Consider the following 24,003-nt stretch of genomic DNA (forward strand, 5'->3'; position numbering starts at 1 on the left):
AGCTTTCTGTACAGCCTACGTGCTTTCACATTTTAAGCGTGAACAGCATTTCACAGCATTTTTATAGCACACGCCTGCCTCGAGGACATTAAAACACTTTACCACAGAGCTCGAGTGTGTCACACATGTTTTTCTTTTCCGGCGGGGAAGGGGTGGGTGGGGAGATGGGAGTGGTTAAGAGATTTGCCCACAGTCACAAGATGTTGAGCCGAGCATGGGATTTGAATCTGGTTTCCCATGTTGTAAAGTCATCAGCTCCAGTCACTAGGACACATCTGCTCCCTTAAAGCATGCTTTTCGAAAACAGTTTCTGAGCACTATTTACCATGCGCCTCTTCAGTTGACAGAGTGAGTTCTGCCTTCCTTTTGATTTTTGACTGAATTATCCTGTACAGGTATATGTTCTGTGCATCCTCATTGTTTTTCTCTCGCCTAGAGTACAGTGTACATGGACATTGTTGTGCAGCTCAGCTCTTCATACAGGGTTTAATCTATAAATATATAAACACCTCAAAGCACAAGTGTCTCAAAACTCTTTTCAACAAAGCTCACCAAACTCTTCTACTGCATCATGTGTACCCATCATCCCAATCATCCCCAATTACTGCCTCTGACATCTACTCTTAGCTTACTGGAGGGAGGTGCCACAGCACAGGACATTACCAACCTACCCTTTTCAATTCACCTCCATGGCGCATAACCCTGACTTTTCCCCAGGCAAGACCAATCATGGCACCTTTGGCTGGGTCCAGAGCCGCTCTCCTATCTTGTGAGACGTCTACGGCGGTAGAGACTTATGATCACGTGGAGATCTAGTTACTAAATTTGCCTTGACTCAATGGGATACTTATAGGTTGGGTCAGGCAATTCACTGGGTGGGCAGGTCCTGAGCTTGCTTAGGCCTTCAGCGTGACAATACACCCATCGAGTCCCTCTGTTTCAATAACACCCACCGTAGAGGCATATTGTGGTTATACCAATATCTGCTACAGCTGATCCCTCCAAAAAAACATGCCTATGTACTACAATGGGAACGAGAACTGGCTACTGAGATTTCCAATGGCACATGAGTTGCCATATGGCAGAGAACAGCTACATCCTCGATCTGCATTTGCTACAAAGAGAATGCATACAAAATATTGACCCATTGGTACCTCACACCTTTTAGACTTGCCAAGATGCTCGGTAGTTCAGATTTATGCTGGAAGGGGTGTGGCGAATGAGACACATTTTTACATACATGGTGGTCTTGCCCACTGAACCAAAAAAAAAAAACATGTATAAGAATAATTTGTGTATTGTGATCAATCAGTTTTGATATAAAATAACTCTTCTCAATAAACTTCATACAGGTTTATTATTACTTAAGGTATATTTTTTGGATTCTTTATGTGGAACCTACATTTGGAGGTGGGGGTTTGCTGTTTTTTGTTCCGATTTCCTCCCTTGCCCACTCCAATGTCCTTTTAGTTGGGGATCCCTTTTCTTATGATGATGGTCTTGCCCACTGATCCATACATTATGGGTCAAGCTCCAGCGGACAATACAGACCATTACAAATGTTCTACTTCCAATAGATCCACTCACAATTCTCTCGGTTGAACTGGGGATGGATAGACTTTTCCCCATGATGACCCCCCAGAACGGTTAATTTTCCCAACTGCTATTAGCGGCATGGTTGTGCATAGCCCAAATGTGGAAACAGCCACAACCTCCCTTTTTGAACATGTAGTGGGGGAAGATTTGGACCCTTCACGCAGTGTAAAAATTAACTAAGTAGCTACATTTGATATCATAGGGCACCCCTTCACTACCTACATAAAGTAACTATAATGGGCAGGAGGGCTGCATATGGCAATGTTCAGAATACTCCAATCCTCTGATATACACATCATGTCTTCCTTTCACCCTGAAGGGGGATCATCAGGAACAGAACTCACATCTTGATGATCAGGCCTTCTTCCTTACCTTTTCCTCTTTTGCTATTTTTTCTTTCCCATTTCCATCTCTTTTGGATTGTTTGAGTGGATGTGGGAGAGTTTTCTTCTCATTCAGTAGACAAATTGTGCGTTTCGTGTTTTCAATTGTCTTATTCATTTTGTATCCTGCACATTGCTTCATATAGAACTGTACTGTGTGTCACATTCTTTTCTTTCTTGAAAATTCTAAATAAAATTGTTAAAAAAACAATAATGACGTTGTCTTCTGACATTTGAGCCACAACAAATTTAATATGCTCAAGACTGACCTATACTTTGGACATTTGCAGGCAGTCCAAAGTGATACTTAGTGACATGCGTAGTATTCCACAAACATCAGTCACACTAAAGATGATGGGATGATGCTTGCAAAAGTCTAACCACTGGCAGTCGCTCGGAATAGCCTTCCAACTTATTTCATTCACCCACTGTGCTGCCCTAAAATACCGCCCTATGCAAATTGGTGGAGACCCTACTTCTCTTGGGAACAGTCCATCCAGAGGCCCCTCAAAAATGGAACACAAGCAACCCTAGACCGGCGGCCAGCACTCAACAAAACCATCACTAATACAAGTTCTGCTAGATCGGTTATTACTGGGCAAAAAGTCAAAAAGGCTCTCAGTTACAGGACTTACCTAACCACTCGAGTATTTGACTAGATTGTTCCATTGGTTTTTAACCAAACTAAGAGGAGTCCCGTGGGACTAGCACCACATATGGTGTGTGACCTTTTGCCCACAGGTTGAGCTTGTACTTCAGTGAAGAGCGGTCATGTTCCCTGCTTGGATCGCATGGAGCCCATCAAGCTTAATGAAAATTCCAGAGTCCATTCTTTGCAAGGAAGAACACGGTCACGTGTTGCTTCAACATGTCAATGTCTCTGCTTTCTTCGTTCCTACCTCTTCCTATCCTCTTCCTATTGATATATGTCTAGGGCAATAGAGAATGAACAGATAATTTTGATCCTCACTGAGCTGGATTATGAGGTTATAGCAACGTGTATTGAAAAAAACAACCGAGTCTTGACTGAGAAAATACCCAGAATGACTACAAATACTGTAGGAGTGACACAAATGAATGATACAAACGATCTACAATTTAATAGCCCGACCCAACTACTCTAATCTTCAGTATTTTTGTTTGCAGCAATACAGCCCACTCATTTATAACGCCTGTTTGTAGCGGTGTATCTGAACATGACATCTTGATAATGCTTCAAGATTCTCCAAGCTCAATGAAAACATGTAGCAGAAGTCCAGGAATGTTTTTCCTATCTAATCCTGTAAAATAACCGCAATATTGTATTTACCGTCATGAACGTGTAACATATTTACTCCGCCTTTTCTTGATTTCCCCCAGTTTTAAAGGCAATTTGTTGCAATAGTTGCAGGCTATTCGTGACATGGCTCATATCCTAGGGAAAAAAATGTTGAGTAAAAAAATGTATTTGGTACTACTGAGGCGTGCAGGCTAACAATGCCTTAAAGGCAACAAACAGAGGGCCACATGTAGCAACTTTCAGATTTGCGACCCACGGTAATTGTGAGTCAGGGGGGTCACAAATGCCCACCTCATGAATAATCATGAGGTGGGTCGCAATTTGCGACCCCCTTGCGAATGGCGGCCCTCACAGGGATGGTGGCCTGCTGCGGACAGCAGACCACCATGTCTGTGACTTCTTTTCAATAAAGCAGTTTTTTTTTTTTGTAATGCAGCCCGTTTTCCTTAAAAAACGAGATGCATTACAAAAACAAAAAATTAAACGTTTTCGTTTCATTTTTTCAGAGCAGGCAGTGGTCTGTGAATATTTACAGTGACATTTACAACAGGGAAGGGGTCCCATGGGGACCCATTTGTTTGCGACCGCGTTCCTAATTGTGAGTTGCAAACCCGTTTTGCGATTCGGTAACCAGGTTACCGAATCGCAAAACGGGGTTTGTGCATCGCGATGTGCATTTTGCACGTCGCAAACAGCGAAATTTTGTGACGTGCAAAAAGCTACCTACATGTGGCCCAGAGTCTTTAACAGTGCACCTACGTGGAATTATCCATATCTTTCTGGACAGTTTATTCTGGAACCAGATGCTTTCGACGGAGTTCTGCTGCTGCATTATTTATTACATCTACAGAAAGACAATCATCTCCGTGTCTACATTTTATGAGTTCTCCCCCTCTGACTAAATACCATTGTTAAATGTTTTGTCTTAGCCATCCATTGTAAATCATTAGTTGTACACTGACAGCCTGTAAACAATGGTATTCTGTCAGAGAGCGAAAACTGTGAGCCATTAAAAAGGTCTGTTTCCAATGGAAACATTTGGAGCTAATTACGGTGGCCTATTAAACCGTGAGTCGCTGCGTATTTCTGCACGAATCGCAATTATAAGTGGTGTGCTGTTAATCATACCTGGTAAGGACAATGTGCAATAAAGTTTCATCCTTCCTGAGATTTCGTCAGGTCATACCTGCCAGAATTTAAAGTGGGAAAGGATCGGTATTTACCGGGAAATCCAGATTTTGGTGCAGTGGGCACCAAAATCTGCATGTTATTCCACCAAAAGTCTGTCCATATTTATGGCACCCAATACATTTTGAACACTGGTGTTGGATTTTAGTGGATGTGTTATTTATGGCATGGGGCAAGGGCCATTCTTAAATAAGGGTATAGTTTTAGTCTTAAAAGGACCATTTGATGTTCATTTAGACCAAGCAACCCAAGTTTGGGTGGAATGTCCATTATAGAAACAGCTGACAAACTATGTGGTGTTAGAACAAGGTCAGAACATGACACCACCTCCCAGAAAATTCCGTCTTTCGAGGACCTTGCCTAATATAAGCCCATAAAACACCACTAAAGGAAAAGCTAGGCTCTGCAGCTGATAACTCCCCCATTCACAAGGGACAATATATACCTTGCACATGCACCTTTGTTAAAAAATTCAACAAAAATAGCTGGTCTATGTGGCAAGCTAGGTACTAGAACTATTCTACCTTTGGTGACCAATTGTAAAGAAAGACATTACACAACATGGAAAGCCACGGACCGCAAGCTCCTAAAACAAGTCACTGTATGACAAACTCTGTGGGTTTGCTCAACTACAAACCATTGCTCTAAAACTTTGGTGTACTATCACCACTGATTTCACTGCTCTGAACTGACCTTTTGACTAGTGTCTGTCGCTCCCCCTGCGTGGCCACTGCTGCTGCCTGTCTCTCACAGAGCCTGCCGGCTCTGTGTTTGAGGCCCGCCTCCAGCCACAGGCACTCGCCTGCGGCTCATTCCTGGTGGCATAGTGGCCACTGGCATCTGTCAGGTCTGTCTGCCTTTCATCCTTTCTTTCTTTCTTTTTGCTCGAGTTTGCATCTTTCTGCCTTTTAACTTTCTTTCTTTCTTTTTTTGCTTTACTTTGCCAATCTTTCCTCTAGTTCGCTCTCCGTTTTTATCCTTACGCTACAGCCGCTGCTGCCTCCACGGCTTCACCCCCACCCTCATAGCACTTCCCGCACCCCTGCCTCCCAGCTTATGAATCCCCCCTCCCTCCCCTTCTTAAGGGTGGCCAATGCACGGGCGCCCGATGGCATGCCAAAGGTAAGCCCATCTGTGCCCATCCATGACTGGACCGTACCCAGTGCCACGGAACCTGGATCTCGCACCCCCCAACGATACGACGCCAAGACTCTCCATGCTCTGAACCCTGGATGCCGGAGCAACTGTCACTCTGCCTCCCCCAAGAACACCTACGGACCTTTCTCCTGCCGCCATTGCCACATTACTTGCTCCACTCACCAAAAGCCAGTCACAACAACGCAAGAACCATCTCCAGATCCCCTCAAATGCATCCTCCTGAATGTCCGCTCCCTGCCCAAACACATGTCGAGATTCGGGACCTGTTAGACAACACCCGCCCGGACATCACATTTTTCACAAAGACATGGACCAACACAACATCCGGCCTGGACATCACCATCACCATCCCTTGGGCCTACAAGCTGGTACGCAAGGACCTCCTTTCCAGAACTGGAGGTGGCATAGCCATCGCCCACAAGTCCGCCCTCCGACTGACAGTGAACACACAGGAATCCACCCTCACCATGGAGCACCTGCACTTCCAAGTGCACACCACCCCAAAAACCACCACCCGTGGCACCCTCATATTCAGACCACCTGGACCACAACCAGCATTCAGTGATGCCATCATAGACCTCAGAGCCCCCCACGTTCTCTCCTCCAGCAACTACCTGCTCCTAGGAGACCTCAACTTCCATTTCAACGATCACAGTGATCACAACAATGCAACCCTACTCGAAAATCCTGACACAATCGGACTCAAGCAACTGGTTACTTCACCCACTCACACCACCGGACACCCTCTCGATCCCATCTTTTCTGCAAGCAGCAACGTCACCATCACATCTTGACCCTGCTATACTGGACCGACCACCACTGCATCCATTTCTCCATCTCTATAGCGCACACTCAAGCAACACGCCCGCCTACAGAAGATGGAATCACATATCAGAGCAGCAACTCACCAGCTTCCTCACCAACTCTCTTCCCCAGACACACCAGATGCCAGCACATCAGCCCAGAGCCTTCGCGAATGGATCACCAACTGCGCTGACACCCTAGCTCCACTCCGAACGACCACAGAGAAACACTCCTCCAAAAAAGCCAACAGGTTCACCCCGTACTCCAGGAATCTAAGCGTCTGCAGGAGGCTGGAGAAGAAGTGGAGAAACAGCAAGTCTTCACAAGACCTGGCAGCTTTCAAACCACCACATGATCCCACCACAACCTGATAAGGACCACCAGGAAGGATGCCCTACAAGACCAGATTTACTCCACCTCTCACAACACTAACAAACTTTTTAACGTCACCAAAGAATTTGCCAAACCACAGGCCGAGACCACCGACATCCCACCATCTCAGGAACTCTGCGATAGACTAGCCACCTTCTTCCACAGGAGGATCAAGGACATTTACAACAGTTTCGGCCCCCAAGATGGTCTGCACCCACCAAAACACCCCCACCAGGATCAGCCAAAACCACTCAACTCCTGCAAACATGGACCTCCGTCACGATGAATGACACCCTCTCCATCATAAGAAGCATCCACTCTGGAGCCCTGACCAACCCCTGCAACAAGGCCATCACTGCAATCGCACCAGAACTCTGCAAGACCATCACCTGCTCTCTTGAAGCAGCAACCTACCCCGAAGACTGGAAGCACGCTGAGATTCACCCACTTTTAAAGAAAACCACAGCCGGACCTCAAGAACTACTGCCCCATCTCACTGCTACCTTTTCCAGCTAAAGTTGCAGAGAAAGCAATCAACACTCAGCTAATCCAACACATCGAGGACAACAACATCATAGACATCTCCCAATCAGGATTCAGAACCAACCACAGTACCAAAACCTCCCTGCTCGCAGCCACAGATGACATATGCTCCCTCCTCGACCAAGGACAGATAGCAGCCCTATCCTCCTTGATCTCTCAGCCGCCTTCGATACAGTATGTCATCGTACATTATGCACCAGACTACATGCAGCAGGCATACGAGGCAAAGCACTTCAATGGATTTCCTCCTTCCTGTCTGACAGAACACAGAGAGTCAGTCTCCCACCTCACTGACCAGAGCCCACCAACATCAGCTGTGGAGGACCCCAGGGATCATCTCTGAGTCCCACGCTGTTTAACACATACATGATCCCACTCACCACCATCATCAGGAACTACGGAATGAATATCTTTTCCAATGCTGATGACACCCAGGTGATCATCTCCCTGACCGAGAACCCAGCAACAGCCCGGAAAAAGTTCAGAGACGGGATGGAAGCTGTGGCCACTTGGTTAAAGGAAAGCTGTCTGACGCCGATACAACTGATATCCTTGTCGTTGGACCCTCACTGTCAGCCAGGGATAACTCCTGGTGGCCCTCTCATTTGACAAACTCCCCTCCCCAACAGACCACGCACGCAATCTAGGCGTCATTCTCGACTCAGCGCTCACCATTACCAGGCAGGTCAACTCCTTCGCTGCCATCTACTTCCACGTCCTTCGAGCCCTACTAAAAATCATCAGATGGATACCAACAGAATGCTGGAAAACCGTGACACACGCCCTTGTCACAAGCAGACTTGACTACCCCAATGCCCTCTACGCTGGAACCTCCAAGAAGAAAAAGAACAAAAGACAGATCCAGCATCCTCCACCTTGAACACATCACAGAACGCCTGAGAAACCTCTACTGGCTCACCTTCGAGAAGAGGATCAACTTCAAACTCCTCGTACATGCCTATAGAGCGCTCAACGACAACGGACCCACCAACCTCAACAACCACATCAACTGGTACACCCCTTTCAGACCGCTCCACTCGTCCCAACAGTAACTCACCAATGTACTCTGCATAAAGAAGTCCTCAGAGGGTGGGAAATCATTTTCATACCTGGCAGCAAAAGGAAGGAACACCTTACCACCGCACCTCAGACAGTCGCCATCGCTGCCTCAGTTCAGGAAGGACCTCAAGACCTGGCTCTTCGACTGATCTCAGAGGTCAAGCCTTGAGACCCTATGGATAAGTAGTGCCCTTAACAAGCTCATGATTGATTGATTGTTCATCTGCCTCCTTCCAGTGACTATACAGTTATAATGTTGATTGTGGACATTTTCCTCTTCGAGAAGAAACTATTCATTGCTTAAATGGCACATTGCTGTATTCAAAACATTTTAAATTTTTATAGTCTTCCTCATGCCATTTTTTCAGATCATGGTTCAAAGATGTGAGAAAAGTGCATTATCTTTGCTGTATCATCAACAAACTAATAGATGGACTTGAACGGGTACCCAGGCACTAGAGCAATCCTTGCACTGATGTACCGGTGCCAGGGTCGCACTGGCCATTTCTTCCTCAGGGCATTTCCCACAGGCTGGAGTCACTAGAGATCGATTTCTGAAGGCTTACGGCAACCTTTGTCACTCTCTCAAGCTCATAAGGATTAATTGCAATGGACAAAGCCCAGTGAGAGACAAAGGGAGGGAAAAAGAGAGAGAGCTAGAAAGAAAGAAGGAAAGAGTGAGAGAGAAAAAAGTGGGTCCAGTTAGAACATTTTTGTCAGGACTGATTTTGATTCCCCAACCAGTGCTCGTCATTGCTGCACAGAGCAACTGGGTGTTATACCTGCCTGAACAGTTGTCACAGTCCCACCAGGAGTACCTTTCTATTGTATTTGAAGATTCCATCCTCATATGTTTCTTTCCTGTCTTGCTTCTACTTACTACATTGTGTATGTTGCTGTTTACTTTCTTGAACAGTTAAATAATCATTATTTCAAACCTGAACAAGCTAATGTAGTATTGAACACCAAGTGGATCCATATTTCTTTCCTGCATTACATTATTGTAACAGTTAGCACGGGTGCTGCTTTTCTCATGGCTACCTACACATGGTTGTTATTCTAAGTTAGATCTGCTACACTTGGTCCCAACTTTAAGAGGGCCTACCGCCTCCTTGCGCCACATTAGCGTAATTTGTTATGATGCTAATGTGGCTCAATGAGACCAAATTAATTGCACCAGATTTACAAACTGGGGCACTGCGTGCATTGCGCCACTTTGTAACCCCTTGCGCCACCTTATGTCTAGTGCCAATATTTTTGTGGCTAATCATGCAAAGTACAACAATAGCGTCAAAAATGTTGAAGCTGTTGTCCCTATCCTGCGCTGGATGTTTAATACGGCGCACACATGGTGGCATTAGGGGGGCGCTAAGGGGCGCAAGAAAAGTGACGCTGCATATAATGCAGCACAATTTTTCTTAAATTTGGGCCCTGTTGCCTTTTTGATCCTTGGTAAGGTCAACCAGAGCCTTTGTATCCTTAGTTTCCTCCCTCTTCCACCCCCTCACAACCCCCACCTCTACCACCCCTCCCCCCTCCACTTGGATAGTTCACCTTGTTTTTCACATCTCCCAGCTCAATCCTTACATGGAACACCTTTTAATTGGCTTACTATTGTTTCTCCAATGAAAGTCAATGATCATCCAGAATACAAAGCTGAATGCGGAATCTTGATTCTACCATGAGAAACTCCAGTCCTTGCTTGACTGAAAGTGGTATCCAATGTGCAAGCAATACAGGGATCCCTCTCCCTTTGTTTATGTCCCTTTTCTGATGTGCAGATTTTCTTGTCTTTTCAAACAATCCTGGAGCCTCAGAGGGCGGAATACCGCAGTGAAGCAGAGCACCCGAACACTCTGCTATCATGGAAGATGCTACAGAAGCGCAGTGACCCCCGCTGCACTCTCGTCTTCCCCTCCAGCAGGCTCCCAGCCTCTCAGTACCCCATCGCCTATTGGTACCTGTCCTACAGGACAACATATGGATTGGATGCCAAGGATGTTCTGTGATCTTTTTGCTAATCTGTGAGCCGCTACCATGTTTTTTAATGTATTTGTTATTATTAGGTAACAGCAACATCGGAAACCTCACGTATTTGTATAAGGTATACACAGTAGTAATGGCATATCACCAAGTACAGGGGCATAGCATATCTTAGCAGATAAAACAATCAGTGGCGCCAGCACTTAGATAAACTCTGCAAACATGTCAGGTGGAGGCGTGTTCATGGCAGCTATGCGTACAGTATGGGTGTGCAGGTCACAGGGTTGCGCAGGACGAACTCAGGGCAGGGAGAGGGCAGCAGTGCAGGACACATATGGGAAGGGTGGCATTGAAGTCGACAACTCATATTACAGTATGTAATCATTTGCATGGTCAACCGGTATAGGGACCATCCAGGGGCCACCTTTCATGCCTGGCTATATGACGTTTCCCCCCCATCATATTACTCGGTCTGAAAATGTATCGAATATATTGTATCAGATAAGATGTGATGATTCCTGAGAATTTATCAGATTAATGAGCTTTGACTACCAATATTGGCATAGGCTTTACGAGTATGAGTTTAAAGTTCTTTGGATGTATTATTTAGGCTCTTGCCCTTGAATATGCTATCAAGAAGGAATAAATATATGTTTAATTTATTAATTGTTTGTATGTGCAGTCACTTACAGAAAGAATTTCTATTCTTATTTTTTGGTACTTTTCTTTATCAGCTTCAATTCATAGTAATGAATAAGAGCTTAACATTTACAAATGTAGGTGGTGCACACAGTAAGCCAAATAATGGATTACGGAACCAGAATAGATGGTTGTTGGTCCTGATATTATCTGAGCCTTCAGGATATTATGTCTTCTATGTCCATAAATTGTGGTCATCATCAGAATTTACATCTTTACATTTTATGAATATCTAATCAGTGACAATCTGATGCAACATGATACATTTAATAAGTTTGATTGCATTAGAGGAATTATATTTGTATACAATTTTAATATTAGTATGTTTTCTACTTCTATGCAGAAAAAGATTTATTTCTTAAGAAACATGAACATTTTCTTTTATTTTGACAAAGGCTGTTGAAACCAAAATCCGTCATTCTGTGCACAAATAGATAGGTGTGAACAATTGGTGTGACACTTTCCTGTATTTCCCTTCCACTGGTTCATTGATATATATATATATATATATATATATATATATATATATATATATATATATATATATATATATATATATATTGTTAGAAATTGGGTTTCTGGTTGGCAAAGGTATGCACCCTGTCCAAGCAGGAACCACAATCCTAGTTAGGGTAAGTTAGATACACACTAAAAGTTAACCTGTGCTCACCCTCTGGTAGCTTGGCACAGAGCAGTCAGGCTTAAATTAGGAGGCAATGTGTAAAGTTTTTGTACAATAACTCATACAGTAATACAATGAAAACACCACAAAACAACATCACACCTGGTTAGAATAATAGAGCGTATTTTTATGAATAAAACAAGACTGAAAGTACAAAAATCTAATGTATAGAAGTTGAGATATGAATTTTCAAAGAGTAAAATGTAATATGGTGCTTAACGGACTGGGAGAAATCCAAAGGTTCAGGCTGACACAACCTGCCATCGCCCACACAACACAAAACCACATTATACATTACTTTCAGCCATCCAGATACACACTCCCTGTTCATACAAACCAGCAGCACTATCCTCTATTTGCCCCACACAGACACCCTTTTATCATGGCAATACCTAAACCCAGCATTCCAACACATCATCTACAAACACCCTTCCCGTCTCTTCACCAATTACACACAACCATACAATCCTCACACTCCACTCCACCACACATATTACCTCTTCCAGTCATCACAACTAACACAGACTCCCCTGACACACATCCATCCCCTCTTACACACATCATACACTCATCTCCAAAACACATCAACACCCCCGGAATACTCTAATACTATTCACCTGCACTAACTCACATACAAATCCTTCACAGAAAACCACTACATCAATGTCCCCTCTCACTATTCCACAAAAACATTACAGACTTCACACATCGGCACATCAAAATAATACAAACGTTAATTATACTTTCCGTCACACCCTCATGACTACACAAAGAATAAAAATTCTGACCAATCTTTACCCCTACATTCTCACTCTTCACAAATATCTACCATATCCACCCCAGCACAGCAACATTCATTCACCCGCCTCTCATCCATTGCACAATTTAGAGCCTTACATTATGATCCACAACCTCCTCCACCACCTCTAACCCATACTCCTTCCACACCAAACAGATGCAAAAAAAATAAAAAACAGGCCACTCTTAACAACTTCGCATCCCCTTGTCTATTACATAATAAGGCTACCCTACAAAAAAAAGTACACTCTTCATGCCTCTCTAAGCCACCAAGTCCACCACCGACACACACAGACCCAACAAAATGCCTCCTAAGCCTGCTGGAAGAGGAACACTACATTGAAAAACAGGACTATTGTGACCCTCAAACAGTTGTCACAACTAACACACCTGCTACAAGCTCAAAATATACTGCTCAGCCTTCTCCTAAACAAAATACATTTTTTCTAAACTGCCAGCTCATAAATGCTCGATTACTCTCAAAAACAATCACCACATCTACGACCTGCTCACAGACACACAACCTGACTTATTATTCATAACAGAATCATGGTTTGTAGATGACATGGCCCCAGTTTTGCATGAAGCCGTTTCTCTGGGCTATCAAACGATCACACAAAACCCAATAGGTAAGAGAGGAGGAGCTATTATATTTAAACAAGCAATACATCTCAGTAAAACAGACAACATTTCCATACAAGGTTGTTACGGCCTCCTCACCAGATCCACCCTACTCCAACTTCCTCCTGTAACTTTCTCCTCCTTTAGAGACCTCCACCTAACAACTCAACATTCCCAGATGCTTTTCTAGATACAGTCTCAAACCTTATTACATTATACTCAAACCTATGCATTCATGGGGACCTAAATATTTGGTTTGACAAACCCAATATGCCCCATCCAAAAGCGATCACCACTGGCCTAGTCGCATTGAACCTACATCAGATTGTACACAATCCCACACACATCGCTGGATACATCCTAGATGTCATTTGTGCTAAGCCTGAACTAGTTTCCGTTCATAGCATCACATGAATCACATGGTCAGACCACCATTTGATAATTTTCCGACATAAAACATCACAAATCAAAACACTCCACAACTACTTACATGCATGCACCTAACACTCCATTTTGATGACTTAGAAACACTACTAACAGCCAACACAGATCTGGATACAATTAATTCTGTTCCAAAACTTTGAGTGGTTACAGGAAGCTTTTGATATCCTAATACTACTTAGAAAAACTAAACAGGACAAAAGAAAACCAATACTTTGGAGAAACACAGAACTTAAAAAGATAAAGCAACAAATCAGAAGGTTGCAGCAGACCTGGCTCAACACAAAAACATTCAAGAACACCTGCAGCTACACAAACTTAACAGAAGATACAAATCATCAATCAAAAAAGCTAAAAAAGGTACTACTCAGACAGAATTCTAAATGCTAAATCTGCAACCAAAGAATTTTATAAAATTCTCAATGAATTTCGAAAACCTAAATACATGGAAGGAAGTCATCCCACTACTCAAGATTTCACAAACAAACTGACAACTTATTACACAAACAAGGCAGACACATTGGACTCCTATTTAAAACAGAAGAAAACCATCAGCACCAACCCCTTTCCTAAAATCCCCTATAAGAAAAAATCAACCCAGCCTCTACAGTTCTTCAAACTAATATCACAAGGTGAATTTATAGATTTAGTCAAAGGAAGCAGGCCTTCCAGTTGCCCTTCTGACCCTTGTCCACCACACATCTTCAAGAACATTCTTTTATGTGCTTCTGCTGCCACACCTGTAAGAAGAATCATCAACAACTCTTTAACCGCAGGAAAATTTTCTGAAGACCTGAAAAAGGCATACATATGTCTGTTATTAAAGAAAACAAATCTAGACCCGCAGGACCCCAACAACTACAGACCAATCACAAATGAACCTTTCCTGGGCAAACTGATAGAAAGAGCAGCATTCGCCCAGATGTCACAATTCATTGAAGACAACTCTATACTTTCAGACTACCAAACTGGATTCTGCCCAGGAAGAGGCACTGAATCAGCACTCATAGCAATCTGGGATGATCTTAAAAACACAGTTGACCGCAATGGAGTTGTTGCACTACTTCTTTAAAAAAAAGTATATATAATAAAATTATAAATAATTACAAATAATATAACTTTACTCTCTTGTAAGCTTTACTTTGTCTATACCCATCACCAAATGTCATGTCTCTATCAATCTATCCTCCATCCCCACTCTGACTCATCCCAAACCCATCCTACTACTTTCATCTCCAGAATAACCCTGCCTAAACTCTTCCCTCCTCCTCCAACATCTAGTTTACCCAAACCTCAGTTTACTACCATGATCTCCCAAACAACCCTACTTAATTCCCCCTCATTTATCTCACCTTTGGATCATCCAAAATCCCTCCTGCTACTATGATCTCCCTAATCCTTTCCACAGACTCTTCCCTCCTCCATCTCTCCTTTACTCATCCCAGGCCTAATCCTTTCCACAGACTCTTCCCTCCTCCATCTCTCCTTTACTCATCCCAGGCCTCATCCTATAAACTCTCAAATAACATTTCTGGATTCTTCCCTCCTCTATTCCTCCATTACTCGAGTCCATCCAACTAACAAACTCACAAATCCTCAACTCAAATTAACTCATAATAATACTAAAACTGTACTCATATTTCCATATACTAATCCACCACTAATTCCTCTTGGGTTCCGGAGTAGAGTGCTACTTGCCGAAAAGCGCTTCGATGCCTCATCAGGGGTAGTAAGCACTATATAAATAATATTACAATACAATACAATACAGTAGAGTGGCTTTGAGTAGAATAGTGTATAATGGAGTAGCATAGAGTGGAGTGGCATACGGTAGAATAGCAAAGAGTGTAGTGGCGTACAGTGGACTGGCACAGAGTGCAATCATGTAGCGTTGAGTGGCATACAGTGGAGTGGTCTACAGTGGAGTGCCATTGACTGGACTAGCGTAGACTGTAGTAGTGTAGAGTGGTGGGGTTCACAGTGGAGTGGCGTAGACTGGAGTTGCATACAGTGGAATGTGGTAGAGTGAAAAAGCATAGAATGGAGTGGATTAGAGTGGAGTGGCATACAGTGAATAATGTACAGTGGAGTTTCATAGACTGGATTGGCACACAATGGAATAGCATAGATCAGAGTAGAGTGGAGTGGCATAGAGTTGAATAGAGTAGAGAGAAGTAGAGTTTTCTAGAGTGGAGTTATATAGAGTGGAGAAGAGTGTCATACAGTGGAGCAGTGTAGAGTGGAGTGGCATAGATTGCAGTAGCGTAGAGTGAAGTGGAATACACTGGAATACCATACAGTGGAGTGGCATACAGTGATGTGGCATAGAGTGGAATTGCATAGCGTTGAGTGGCATAGACTGGAGTATTGCACAGTGGAGTGGTTTCCAGTGAAGTTGCATAAACTGGAGTGGCGTACAGTGAACAGTGGAGTGTGGTAGGATGGAAAGCATACAATGGAGTGGCACAGTGTGAAGTGGCATACCATGAAATAGCATTAAGTGGAGTACAGTGGAGTGGCATAGAGGCGAATAGGGTAGAGTGGAGTAGCATGCCCTGGAGGTGCATACACTGGAGAGGCGTAAACTAGAGTGCCATACAGCTGAATGGGGCAGAGTAGAATAGCTTACAGTGGAGTGGCGCAAAGTGGAGTGGAGTACACTGGAGTGGTGTAGAGCTGAGTAGCATACAGTGGAGTGGCATACATTGGAATAGTGTACAGTGGAGGGGAGTAGAGTGGAGTAGCATACAGTGGTATAGCGAACAGTGAAGTGGCATAGAGTGGAACAGCGCTTATTGGAGTAGTGTACAGTGGATTGGCGTAAAGTAGTGTGGCATACACTGGAGTGGCATAGAGTTGAATAGAGTAGAGTGGAGTAGAGTTTTCTAGAGTGGAGTTATATAGAGTGGAGAAGAGTGTCATACAGTGGAGCAGTGTAGAGTGGAGTGGCATAGATTAGAGTAGCGTAGAGTGAAGTGGAATACACTGGAATACCATACAGTGGAGTGGCATACAGTGATGTGGCATAGAGTGGAATTGCATAGCGTTGAGTGGCATAGAGTGAAATAGCACAGACTGGAGTATTTCACAGTGGAGTGGTTTCCAGTGAAGTTGCATAAACTGGAGTGGCGTACAGTGGACAGTGGAGTGTGGTAGGATGGAAAGCATACAATGGAGTGGCACAGTGTGAAGTGGCATACCATGAAATAGCATTAAGTGGAGTAGAGTGGAGTGGCATAGAGACGAATAGGGTAGAGTGGAGTAGCATGCCCTGGAGGTGCATACACTGGAGAGGCGTAAACTAGAGTGCCGTACAGCTGAATGGGGCAGAGAAGAATAGCTTACAGTGGAGTGGCGCAAAGTGGAGTGGAGTACACTGGAGTGGTGTAGAGCTGAGTAGCATACAGTGGAGTGGCATACATTGGAATAGTGTACAGTGGAGTGGAGTAGAGTGGAGTAGCATACAGTGGTATAGCGAATAGTGAAGTGGCATAGAGTGGAAAAGCTCTTATTGGAGTAGTGTACAGTGGATTGGCGTAAAGTAGTGTGGCGTACACTGGAGTTGTGTACAGTGGAGAGGGGTAGAGTGGAATATAATACAGAGGACTGCGTAGACTAGAGTTGTGTGCAGTGTAATAGTGTAGAGTGGAGTGGCGAAGAGTGGAATAGCATGTAGTGGAGTAGCATACAGAGGAGTGGTGTCTAGTGGAGTACAGTAGACTGGAGTGGCATAAAGTGCAGTGGAGTACGGACTAATAGCATACAGTGGAGTGGCTTCCAATGAAATTGCATAGAATAGAGTGGCGTAGAGTGGAGTGACATACACTGGAGTAGCGTAGAGTGTACTAGGAACAGTAGAGTGGCATACAGTGGAATAGTGTGCGGTGGAGTGTCGTTTAGTGGAGTGGTATATAGTACAATAATGTAGAGTGTGGAGGTGTACAGTGGAGTGGCTTAGAGTGTAATAGGGTATAATGAAGTAATGCACAGTGGTGTGGCATACAGTGGAGTGGGGTAGAGGAGAATACCATACAGTGGAGTGGTGTCCAATGGAATAGCGTACAACGGAGTGGTGTACAGTGGAGTGGCAAAGAGTGTAGTAACTTACTCTGGAGTGGCATATAGTGGAATTTACAGTGGAGTGTCTTAGAGTGGATTTCAGTGGAATAGAGTAGAGTGCAGTGGTGTACAATGGAGTGGAATAACGGGTAGAGGAGTAGTGTACAGTGGAGTGGCATATACCCAATAAGTGTACAGTGGAGTGGTGTAGAGTAAAAGACCATTCAGTGGAGTGGTGTAGAGTAGAGTTGTGAACAGTGTAATAGAACAGAGTGGAGCGGCGTAGAGTGAAGTGGCATACAGTGAAGTGATGAAGAGCAGAGTGGGGTGCAGAGAAATAGTGTGTAGTGGAATGGCGTCCAGTAGAGTGATAAAGTGGAGTGATGTACAATGGAATACCTTAGATTGGAGTGTTATATGGATGTAGGTGAAATCTCTCAGGAATGTAGATTATGGTGTGCAGAGTAATGTGAAACCTTAATAATTACCAATCAACACAGGGCCATGCAAGACCTTTAAACATGACATGAACATCCAATGACCAAACACTAATATAAACATGGAAAAGCCACTCTCAACTCTTGATTTAGAGTTCATGCCTTGCAGTTGAAAGTAAATGTGAAACAAATTAAGAATGTAATCAATAAAAACAACATTGCAACCAGACTATTCCCTTCATGATATATGACTGGTACAACATTAGGAAAATAAAAAAATAATGTTATTTAAACAGCACTATTGTCTAAATGTGGGCAATACTATGTGATAAAAATATCCTTAAAGGTGAAGCCCTAAGAGAAAATATATTAAATACATTTGTCCATCTATTCAAATAAATCTTGCACTTCTTAAAAAAGGGCCCAGATTAATGTGGGTATGATACTGACAATATACACTTTCCCCGTATATGATATTCCCTGAACAAAGTAAGCAGAAAATCATGCACAAGTGGGCTAACACATTCATCATTTCATCACAATGTCATCAAAAACTCATCACAGAATCTATCCCAAGTGGGCTATTATCCTTGACCCCAACGCTGTTTGAAGCTGCATTAATTATAGCTTCACAAAACCAAGTAAAATGCAAGGGGCTGTTTGTAATAATTGTCTCAATTTCATTATATTCTTGCACACAATCATTGAGAAGAAATAGGTTCATCATGCCTTTGTAAGCAAGTGAGGAAACTCTGGTACCTACACCTCTTCCATTATTCCTGCAGTTCTTCCTATGTGTATACAGCCATGTAAAGCACAAAGATCAACAAATGAGGAAGCCATTCACCGGTTGACAGAAAACAGAGAATGTTCTTGCAGTTTTAGGCATTATAAATGTACAAATAGTTCCTCTTCAATATTGAGCCCATCAGGAGCCTTACTGTTCAAATTTAGGATGTGCCTTGCAGGGGTGTGGAATTTAATAAAATAGCTACTTGTCCATGGAACATGTTGCTTACTAAATGTACTTGTCCTGTAAAAATATCTACTTGTCCCTTTGGTGCCATGTAGTGCGGCGACAAAGTATGGCAGCAATCTCATCATGTAAGAGCTCTGATAGCCTCTCTGATTATGTCAGGACTAATACTATAGTAGGGCTTAAATACTAGCAATTTCCCTCTATGGCAATTTCCTTATTTTGCCACATTTCCATAGATCTGCATGCAGGAGGAAGCAGTAAGCCATAGTTTTCTGGGCTGGAATGCATTTGAATCTGTACAAACCTATCAACTTGCAAATTTTAAGGATTTTTACCCGCTCTTCTCTAACCTTTTCACATACTGGTAAAGGATGAAAATGAGCTCCTGACAAGGGCAGAATTAAAAGTTCTTCCAGTGTTGAGACAAAAGTAGTTGGAGTGAAACTGAACTTGTAAATGTTCAATAGATTTTCATATGAGCAAATCTACATGTGCATTTTTGCTTGTGCTAAAATACAGTTCACAAATATTTTCTAGGAGTACGATTTCCTGGTCTTCTTCTGTAAATTCTTGTGAATTCCTGAAAGCCACTAATGCAAAGACATATACCATGGGTGCACTTTTCTGAATTTCTTTAAGAAATGGCCCCCCAAATAGGTGTGGTGTTACCCAAGACATTTTGTTTTTAATCAACTTCTATCTCCCTATCAATCTATCGACTGGCTTTACTGTGAGTGATAGCATTATGCTCTTCCACAATGAGCATATTGGCACACAAACATTTTAGCTTTTTGCCAATGTTTGTTACAATGGTGAGTGCCTGGCAGCTCCCATACATTAAAGTGTTATAAAACCCATATCAAAACAAGACAAGCATTGACAAAACCAAAAGACTGACAACCAATATCTGATTGCTTGGCTTTGCCAGTACTTGTTTATTTTTGATGTTTCCCATAATCTTATTGAAACTGGTTACACCGAATTTTCATTATGAATACTGCTTGGAAATACTAACATGCATCAACACATTTTACTAAATGCTGCTTCAAATAAATAGTACCTAAAATCTCACAGTAATTTAGCAAAACTCAAGGAATCATCACTCTTGCTTACGAGCTTCTGCAAACATTTGCATCTAATCAGAGAGCATTTGGGAGCATTATATGTAGCTTTACATTAATAACCTTTTCAAATGCATGTACACTTTTTTTTACTCAAACCACTGTCAGCAGTGCAGTGTGACCTTACAGCGTTTATTTAGAGCGCTCATCCTAACAATAAAGGTTTTGCATTAATGAACGGTAAATATACATTCCAACAACATTAACACATGGACACAAATATTACCTCAACTGCTGACAGTTCCCGTCCCTGTAAACTGGCAGCTGAAGGGTTTGTGCTGCAGGGGGTTCGGTCTACTTGTCCCAAGGACAAAATAAACATGTACACTTGTTGTCCTTGACCCAAAACAATATGTCCTGGGTGTTGAGCTATTGGAATTCCACATCCCTGGCCTTGATTCTACCCTCCCCAGGCACTTCTTTCTGTTGTCTCTTCTAATGTTTTGGGCACAGAATCTATTACATAATAGTGTAGGTCAGCAACATTGCCATTATAAAGCTCATCAAAGTGAAGTTCTACTGGATAGCTCTGGTCTTTTTTTTGATGGCCTTTATATGTTGGAGGAGCCCCTTGTGCACTTGCAGGAAAGTACTCCCTACATAAATGTTGGGACAAGTACACTGTAATGCATAGACAACATACTCACTTTTACAATGAAAAGACTCCCAGATTCTGAATTTGGTTTTGGAAAGGGGCAGAGTTATTTCTGTTGTCTTCTCTCCATAGTGGCATGCTTTGTATTTGTGACATCTTATAAAACTCGGTTTGTCCACCAACCAGCCACCCTGTGAGCACATCTCAGAACTGCTGAGTACTAAATCGTGTCGCATAGACCTAGCCCTGCGAAAAGTCAGCAAAGCTTTATTATGCAATGTATGCCGTATCAGGGATTACTTTTGACTAAATGTCTTTGTTTTAATATTATTCAGCCCACAAAATGCAGCAACAAAACTATGGTAAAAGAAACACTCACAGACATATTTTTATTTAACCTTTACTAAATGTTTTTTATTATAATCAGTATTATTAAACATTGCAACATGTGAATTGCTGAAATATACATTCAATTTAAAGTATTTGCGATTTTTGGAGAAAGATGGTAGATCTGCTTTATATATATTGATAGGCTCACCCTTTGTTAAAGACAATAGGCTCACTTTTCATATTTTGGTGTTGTGACTCTTAACAAAGTCCTTAAGTTTGCCTGAGTGCACTCGGGACCTGCGAAACCAATCACATGCTGGTTTTCGGCCAAGCATGGTGTGGGGTTGCTTGTCAGAGGGGTTGAATGCGGGGACTGGCTTGTCAGCCTGTGGCAAACTCCAAAGCTCATATGCGGCGTGGGGTTGACTGTTTGAGGGGGTTGATCTCAGAGCCTGGCTGCAGACATTAGAAATTAACTGGAAAAAACAAAGGCTGAAGTAATTTTATAGTTAGGAGAAAATTTCAGTGACAGTGTAACATTTTAAACTCGAAAAATCACTGAAATTCACAAGTTAAAGTTATCTCAAGTAACTATAAACTGTGCCCTAAGGTAACTCACACTCTTCCCGTGCACTGCTAATTACTCACTCATAATGCAGGCAGAGAAACAGACCACTGCAGGCAGGAAAGCAGATCTGAAGTCTGCTGCCAACTGTCGGGAGAATTTTTTAAGCTCCCACCAGCAGAGAGCGAACTTCTTGTTTGCTCCCGTTTGGTGGGAGCTTTGAAATTGCTCCTGCCAAGCGATAGCAAACACAGGTTTCCCTCCCTACACCAGTGCAGGATAGCGAAACTGCTATGTCCTGGGATGGGCACCTTGAGACGTAGCAGAACGTCTGGGGTTCCCAGGGCCATTAGTGGCTCCAGGAGGGGGCCGCATGGTCCCCTTTCCCTTTGTTATGGTGGCTGGGCCCCAGGGGATTGGGTCCTTGGGCCCAAGTCGGCCCTGGGAAGAAAGCCACTTGTGGACCCCATCCCCCATAATTATAAAACCAATTTCCACCAGGACCTGGCCACCCCCTCTGTGCGGGAGGGGACGGGCTAAAAAAAACAATGTGGGAGACTGAGATGAAACAGGCAGCCACTCTCAATAAGGGTGAACAATTGGGACCATAAAATGACCAGTGATGCAGTACTTTCCCATCTGAAGTCTAGGCGCAGAAGAATTAGTGTGCCAAAACTTAGTTTAAATCATAAGTTTGCCAAATGCCTTTTTGTGCGCTTAAACAAAAGCAAAACTTGTATCAGGAATTGGATAAAAGAAAATGAGTAAGTGAACACTCTGTCTGAAACTACCAATACCATAGTGCCAAATGAAAAGACAAATGAAACAGGCCACACCTGCCTAGCCTCAACTGAGGCGAAGGATTTTAAAATGAGAAGAGAACAAAGGCACTTAGGGGCAGATTTATGGAATGTGGTGCTGCATCGAGTGCAGAGACACTTTCCCTGTGCCCCTTAGCACCCCCTCACCGCCACCATGTGTGCGCTGCATTTAAACTACAGCAGACCATGGCACAGGGTAGGGGACACTAGCATCATTTCTCATGACGCTGTTGATGTACTCTGCAGTAGTAGCACCCATATATTGGCACTACTCCTGCAGAGTACATAGGGCACTGTTCTAAGGAACGGAAGCCCCCTTTTAACGCCTGCCCTTGAGCAGGCATTAAAAGTGCCATAAAAAATGGCGCAAGGAAATCTCATAGATTTCTTTATGCCTTTTTTTCAGCTCCCCTAACGGGGCAACGCCCCCTTTGCATACATTATGCCTGGCGTGGCAAAGGGTTACAGAGTGGCGCAATGTATGCATTGCGCCACCCTGTAAATACGGCGTGGGGATTTCGGCCTCATTGGGCCACATCAACGTAAAAAATAATGACGTTAATGTGGCGCAAGGTGGTGCTAGGGCATAATAAATATGCCCCTTTGAGTACTGTCACACAAACCTTTTTGAAACTGTTCTCAAAAACATCAACCCTTCAGCTAGCATGGTGCAATGTAGTGTAATATAGTGTAGTCACGTTATGAAGTACCATCTGATAGGTCTGACACCTTCACCACGTCCATCAGAAAAGGAAAGTTAGGATGATGACCCATGACATACAGTTTTCACTTCTTCTAGGTGTATTGTTTATGCCTATGTCATACCGTTCTACCCTCACAGTTGTTGTTTGTGGTTCTATACTGCCCTACTCCCTGTGCGGGGGGACTCCGGAGCTCCAGGGGCCCTCCTCAGCACACTACAGTGGCCTGCGACCTCCTAAGTGAGTCCAGAGAGGGTGCCCCTTCATGTACTGTGCAGGGGGCCTCCCTAAAAATGAGATACGACACTGGCTACTGAGTACGCCTCACTACATGGTTGATATGTATGTTTTCCCATCTGTACTTTGTTAGACATGTTTTCTTGCCCAGCCTGATCCCGCACCTTTGCCTTCTTTCACTCCCACTCACTATCCTTCCTCCCCTCCGCTGTTGCTATTTTGTTGATACTATTTACAACCGCCCCTGACCATTATGACTGAATATGTGCGGTTTCGCCTCGTCCTTAACCACACATGATCGAACCTCCAAGGACTGATTGCCGACCCGGTTTCAGAATCGGACTCTTTCGTTGCCTTCTCAAACGTGGTTGTTCCTCACATGCCTGCTGGGGAGTGATCTTCCTTCACTGTAATTATGCTATATGTTCCCTGAAAATATCAATAAAGGTTCCAGAAAAAAACCAAAAGCAAATATAAACGTTTTTTTTCCAATCCACATTATGCAATCCAAACGGAGCTTTCTTTATTTTGCGTTTCCAAACCTACCAGTAG

At 43.3% G+C, this 24,003-nt stretch overlaps 1 protein-coding gene across 1 annotated transcript in view; it reads left to right on the forward strand.

Moving 5' to 3' along the window:
• The window catches only part of LOC138284943 (TGF-beta receptor type-2-like), a 402,906-nt gene that overhangs the window by 211,281 nt on the left and 167,622 nt on the right, over window positions 1-24,003 (forward strand). The gene's annotated exons all lie outside the window — the stretch shown is intronic.

The sequence above is a fragment of the Pleurodeles waltl genome, chromosome 3_1, assembly GCF_031143425.1.
Source record: "Pleurodeles waltl isolate 20211129_DDA chromosome 3_1, aPleWal1.hap1.20221129, whole genome shotgun sequence".
In the NCBI taxonomy this organism is placed as follows: domain Eukaryota; kingdom Metazoa; phylum Chordata; class Amphibia; order Caudata; family Salamandridae; genus Pleurodeles; species Pleurodeles waltl.